Raw genomic sequence first — 7,071 nt, forward strand, 5'->3', positions numbered from 1 at the left:
TATTCTTAAAGATGTATTTTTCTATACATTTAATATTCTTGTACAGTCTAAATCAGAACTCATTTAAAGAACTCGATAGAATCTCTTATGGGATCACTGAAACTTTTTTAGTTAACTTCAAATGAGTGAGTCAAGCATATAACTTAGCAGCTTTTTACTTAGATGAACTCCTGATGTTGCAGATTGAACTTATAAATAAGAATAATTACTATTCTGACTTACTATAGCTAAAGTGTAAGACACTTTCAAGAAGAGTAGATTATTTTCACTTTATTTATATAAGACAAAAAATTTGCAAGTGAGGTATAGTTATTCAGGGCCCCCTGCAAATATTTTATATATAACATAAAATTTAGATGGAACACTGATCTTGGTTCATACTTATTTTTACACAAATATTTTGAACAAGAGTTTGCAGAATGGATTGCTTTTCTTTACATTTAACAAATAACTAAAACTAAACAGCAAATAGTTTATTGGTTAAGTACATGGTTTCAACTGCAGTAATAAATTCACTTGAACAGGAAACAATAATCAAGTCAAAAGAATAAACGCTTGCTAATCATCAGAAAATCTGTGGCCATTTGGGATGTCTCATAGAAATCCAAAATTACTAAGAGGCCAGATCTGTAAAACCAAAATGCGATTAAAGAAAATTAATAAAAGTGATGTTATATCATCAAAAAAAAAAAGATATGTCCTTTAAGAGGATTGTGAAGTCATTTTTTATAACTAATCAAAGTTTGTGAATGATCCATCTGTATTTACAATTTCTACCCCCAGGAACCTCTTAACCCAGCTTCTTTCAATATTATGGCAAGGATGACCTGCTAATTCATGATCAGATTTGATGTCCTAAGCAGAAAGGAAACTTCTAGCCACAAAGTCCAATCAATTTAGAACTGAATGTTGATATGGCTATGATTCCATCTTTGACCCTGAAAAGTAGCCTCAGATGTAAATAAATCAAGAATATAAATAGTCTGGTGGCCTGGACACACATTTGGTTTTTGTAATAGAGCAGATGAGTTTAAATTTTTGCTAAATAATCACTGAATTACATTTTTATGACACGTTTTTCCAGGGTTCCATTCCATTGATCAGGATTAACAAACATCAAAAACTCAGTCATCTAAACTCACACTGAGAGTCTCTCTCTCCACCCCCAATTTCGGCCCTTGCAAAAGATTATTTATTTTAACAGAAAATGTCATCTAATATATGGATACTGGGTTGCTAACCCAGGGTTACGTTAAACAAAACTTTGTTTCCATAATTTAAATATATTTTTGTATTTTGATATTCTCTTCTCTCCTCTCAATTTTTATTAACACAAGTAGCATGTCTTGGCTTCATTACCCTTTGAAATATCCTGAACTTCCTCTCCTCTATAGTATGAGCGTGCATGGCTTTTCAAGGTCAAGAGGCTGACAGATATCATGAGAACATATTCCATTAAAAAAAAAAAACAGGAAAAAAAATCCATCACAGTCCTTCAAAAATTTGAAGAGCAGTTTGGCTTAGTAAGGTCCTGTTTCTGGTTTCCAAGAACAAATCCAATTTAGCTCAGTCTCTAGTGGCAAATAGTCATGTAACTGAACATAATTTGTCACAATTGGTCATTCTACCTCAAAAGCAATTTAGGATTCAGCTAGTGTAAACATGTAAAAAGCTCTTGCCACATAGTTTAGCTAACAATAGAAAAGATGTACCATGACAACCTGCATAATAATATTTGTCTCTATATCTTTATTTCTGTTGAATATTTCCATTGCCAAATCATCACCATTTGCATAAAGTTTTGATTACTGTCTCTAAGAAGTAATATTCACATTTAACTCTGCATGGGCACATTTTTGAAACTCAGCACTTACATAGCATCTTTCACCTGAAGATTTTTTTCCAAAGTGTTTGAAACTTTCTGATGATGGAGAAAACAAAGCAAAGAGAAACATATTTATCTTATTTTTGACAAGTTAATTCCCTTAGCATTGTGTCATTTGACTACATAAATCTCTTGACTCTGACATTCCTAAACATAATAAACAGAGCACATAGAAATGAAAGATAGACACACTAAAGTATTTCTTGATAAGAGAAAAAAGTAGACCATGATATTTAATATATAGTTGTTATCTTTCACTAAAGTAAAAATACCCTGAACAAGGATAATAGACTCAACAATATTGAGTGCATTATCAGAAATCATTAAATGTTAAGAAAAAACAACAATAAGACTACAGACAGTTTTTCCTAATTATCAGGTCCTAGGTCATCTTCACAACATGACTTTCTGCAATAGCAATACTTGAAATTCATAACTTAATGATACATCTACAATAACATGGTATAAATAATAGTAAAAATAGTAACAATGCATCCCTGTTCCTTGAGTTACGCCAATGTACCAGACTGAAGGTGGCACACCTTGCAAATATTCGATTTATAAACACAACCCTAAACACAATCCAATCAGACCAGTGCTATTATTTGTTGGGATTGATTGATGAGACTGTGGGATATAGAGAGAAATTAGAAAGATTCAAACTCACCTGAGTTTGCCTCTGATTACAAACATTTAGCTCTTAAACTTTATTCTGCCTAAAAGTATTAAGCAATAATCATTCAGGAAATCTATATTAATATTAAAAGAATTTTAAATGAATTAAATTTTAAAATATTTTAAATAGTTAAAGCTTCTAAAAGTTTTTGCATATACTCTTAACTAAAAAGTTAATATTATTTTCTCAAAATGCATATATAATCCATTTTGTATTTCCCTTCTGCCTTAATATTCTATAGATCATGTTTATTTAACCAGGCAATATTACTTCTTTTTCAGCCAGCAAAAACTTAGCTTTGCTAATTTAGTGGAAAGTTTTCATAAAGGTGGATAAGGTCTGAGGTTTTGTATGACATTAATATAATACTTAAGGATTTCTTCTGTAGCACAATATGCAAAAAAGCATATAATGTATATTACTCTGAATAACCCGATATTCTGAGGATACATCTTCATGCCATTACAGACAAATAAAAGCAGGCAATATGTAAAATAAAATGAACAAGGGGGCTATCTTAGAGAACCATTTTTAACCTTTTCCTTATATTTCCTAGCTTGGAAATCCTCTATCTTTACATATTTTATCTGGTCAATAGGTAAGACATCAAGTGCAGAGCAGGAACATATTGGATAAATTTGATAATCATTGTATTTTATGAGGTACCAATTCTCTTCTCTATTGGAATATCCACTATTTTGCCTCAATGTAATAAAATGATAATATTTGACTATAGCTCTAAATGCATCTCAGAATAGGTTAATTCCATACCTTTCATAAGCACCAGGAAAATTAAAATCGTAAACTCCATTAAGCTAGAATTGGTCAATTGTTTTATCCATAGAGCTATTAATAACATATGGGAAATACTACAGAATTCTACACTGCTGCACATTTAACACTAAGAAATTAATGTAGTTCTTTAGAACCATCATGAAACTGTAAATTACAAAACATTACATATACAAGGCAGAATTTTTATGTCGGGCTATTTACAATAAAGCATTATTTTTTTAAAAGAGAGAGAGAATTTTTTAATATTTATTTTTTAGCTTTCAGTGGACACAACATCTTTATTTTATTTTTATGTGGTGCTGAATATAGAACCCAGCGCCCCATGCATACCAGGGGAGCGCGCTACTGCTTGAGCCACATCCCCAGCCCAATAAAGCATTATTTTAAACATCAATTTTAAAATGTAAGAATTTAGTTCCCGTAGATGATATCAAGTTAAAGGCACTAGAATTACAAGACAATAGAATGGGCAAGGGGGGAAAAAAAAGAAGCTGCTTTGGGCCTCTCTATAAATTTGTTCCTTCCCACCTTCCTTCTGTATTAAGATTATTAGGTTTACAATAAAGCATCAGGAAAGTGACCATACGCGCTGGTGTCCTTGGAACAATCCTGATTTATATTAATTATGTGTAAAAAGATAGAAATACTTTCCTTCATATGACTTGGAAGATAAATTATACAGGTACTCTGGGTAACACCAGTTCAAGGTCTGATGGATTATAGATTCCTTATACCCTAAATTCCTGATACTCATAAATTTCTCTTTTATAGCTTCTAACCCTTTATCTCTGTCTGCTATGGCTAATTGAGTTCTTCTTAAAGTATCTGAAGTAAAGGACCAGTACTTTTTTTCCAATTCATTGTTTATAATATTTTTATAATATAATGAGATAGATCATTAGAAAAAAAGTAGAATAAAAAAGAGAAAAGACAAGCTTCAGTTTTTTCATCTTAGGTTCAACAACCTGAAATGATTCTGTCTCCCAGCAACTTGGGAGGCTAAGACAGGAGGATCATGAATTCAAGGCTTGCCTCAGCAAATTAGTGAGGCCCTGTCTCAAAATAAAAAGGGCTAGGGAGGCAGCTTAGTGGTTAAATACCCCTGAATTAAATCCCTGATACTAAAATAAAACAAAACTATTCTGTCCACTTCTTATAAAATAGTCTAAATGCTGGCTATCAGGGTCTACTTATCTCTTCTCAGTCTGGTAACAATTCATAGAAATACACTGGCCCACAGACTACATCTAAATAAGTACTAGTGTAGTCAATTTCCTCAAACTTATCTTCCAATTAGCTAACTCCATCCAGATATGTATCAAATATACTTCAAATATAACCATGTAGTTTCATTAATTACATTATTTTTAGAATTTCCATATTGCTTTTTAAAAAATCCCCCTGTTCTTGACTTATGATTTAATTCCTTCCTTCATTTCTCTGAACACTTTCAATTAACTTAAATTCTTTAATATTTTCTACTATGCTGACTGGTCCTCATTTGATTCATACTTCAGACCCTGAGCTCTTCTTCATCCGAAATTGATTTCCCTCGAGGTCCCTTTTGTGGTTTAGATTATAGAAGCTGTTTACAAAGGATGACTCTGACATTTCTACAAGCCATTTATCCTTAGGGTCTGTGCACATGTCTAACTGTCCCCTCCTTTATTCTGGTTCCTGAATATTTCCTGATACAATTTTATGTGCTCAACTTTTTCAAAATTTTAATTTGTTTGATGTTTATTCTTACAATTATCATTTCATTCTGCTAAATTGCAGAATAGGTTGTAAATATTCTGTTATTGATCATTTAAATGTTTAACTAATAAATATTAATGTACTGAATAAAGACATCTTCAAGAGTAACAAGAATAGCATTATGAAGAAAAGCTAGTGTAAAGGATTGTAGAGAACTTAAATTTATACTGTTAAACAAATGTCTGACAAACAGTGACTTCAAGTGTGTAATCAGTACCTATGATTGATTTTTACTGTGAAGATCATATCCCCAAATAGTAAATTTTTGACAGTTCCAAAATAAGTAATAAGTACCACATTTCTGGTACAAAATAAATACAAAAACATGAAGTTGGATTGGGGTAAAAAAAATAAAGAAAAATATTAGAGGTATTCAAGTACCTATTTGTAAGGTATGATAAAGAAATTTTCTCCCAGATAGGGTGATCTTTGGATAGAAAATGTTTCATCCATATCTAATTGTTCTGAATGGGATTACATCATACTAAAAAGCGTTTTCAAAGAAAACAAAAACAGATTGAAGCGAAAATCTTCAATGGGAGAACATATTTGCTAACTATATATCTGATGAAGAATAAATATCCAAAATATATAAGGAACTCAATAGCACAAAATCAAAAATTGGGGGCCTGAGAAAATAGCTCAGTGGTAAAATGATTATCTAACATGTGCCATGCCCAGAGATTAATTCCAAGTCCTGCAAAAAGCAAAACATTCAAAAACTTGATTAGACAATAGGAAAAATACCTGAATATATATTTCTCAAAAGAATGCCTGCAAATGGCCAACGAGCATATAATAAAGAAATGCTCAATATCACTAATCCTTAGGAAAATGCAAATTAAAACCATTTAAGTTATCATATTATAGCAATTAGTATGGAGAGATAACAAATGTTAGTGAGGGTGTGGAGAAGTGGGTCCCTGCACACTGTTGATGGGAATGTAATAAGTAGAACCATTGTGGAAAATACTATGGAAGTTCCTCAAAATAAAAATATAAATGGAAGTAGCAAATGATCCAGCAATTTCACTACAGTGTATATATCCAAAGGAAATGAAACCAGTATGTCAAAAGACATTTGTACACCCATACTAATTATGATATTATTCACAATAGTCAAGATATGGAACCATCCTAAGGGTTCTTCATTGAATGAGTGGCTAAAGAAAATGTGGTTCATAATGGCAGAGAAAGAATGAAATCCTGTGGTTAAGCCTGGAGAACAGTATATCAACTAAAATGAGCCATGTCCAGATAAATATTGCGTGATCTCACTCATATGTAGTATCAAAAAAGGTTTATCTCATATAAGTTGAGAGTAGAATGATGGTTACAGAGGATAAGGTGGTTATTGAAGAGGCATAGGTCAAATGATACAAAAAAGCCACTTAGATATGGAAATAAATTCAAAATATTTATTATACAACATGGCGACTACAGTTAATAATATATTTTTGGAAAATGCTGAGAGTGGAAAAAGTGTTCTTACCACAAAAATAACAGCTATATGCCGTAATACATATGTTAATTAGCTAGATTTAATCTTTCATAGTATATCTACTTCAAAAAAAATTGTACTGTACATGGTAAACACATAGAATTTTACTTGCCAATCTCTTAAATTTTTTTTAAAAAAATCTACTTATCCTTAAAATTCTGATAATGCCAATTTATAATCATTTTTTGGTCAAAATACAGTAGTTCTTTATCCTAATGTTTTGATGGCCTGTTTTCATGCTGCTACACCTTCTGTTAATATATTAATCCTTTCTGGATAAGTGTGGGAACTTTAGAGTTGTATCATCCTGATAAATGTTAAAATTTATCTTTATCATCTTTCTCAAAATCCTCTATTAGAAAGCTATTTTTATCATGGAGAGATTCTCCTGGTTATTCTAATTTTGTGCTTCAGTGGAACTTCCAACATAAATTCTACTTCCTTGGGACATGGTGA

The sequence above is a fragment of the Callospermophilus lateralis genome, chromosome 6 (genome assembly GCF_048772815.1).
Source record: "Callospermophilus lateralis isolate mCalLat2 chromosome 6, mCalLat2.hap1, whole genome shotgun sequence".
Classification (NCBI taxonomy): Eukaryota; Metazoa; Chordata; class Mammalia; order Rodentia; family Sciuridae; genus Callospermophilus; species Callospermophilus lateralis.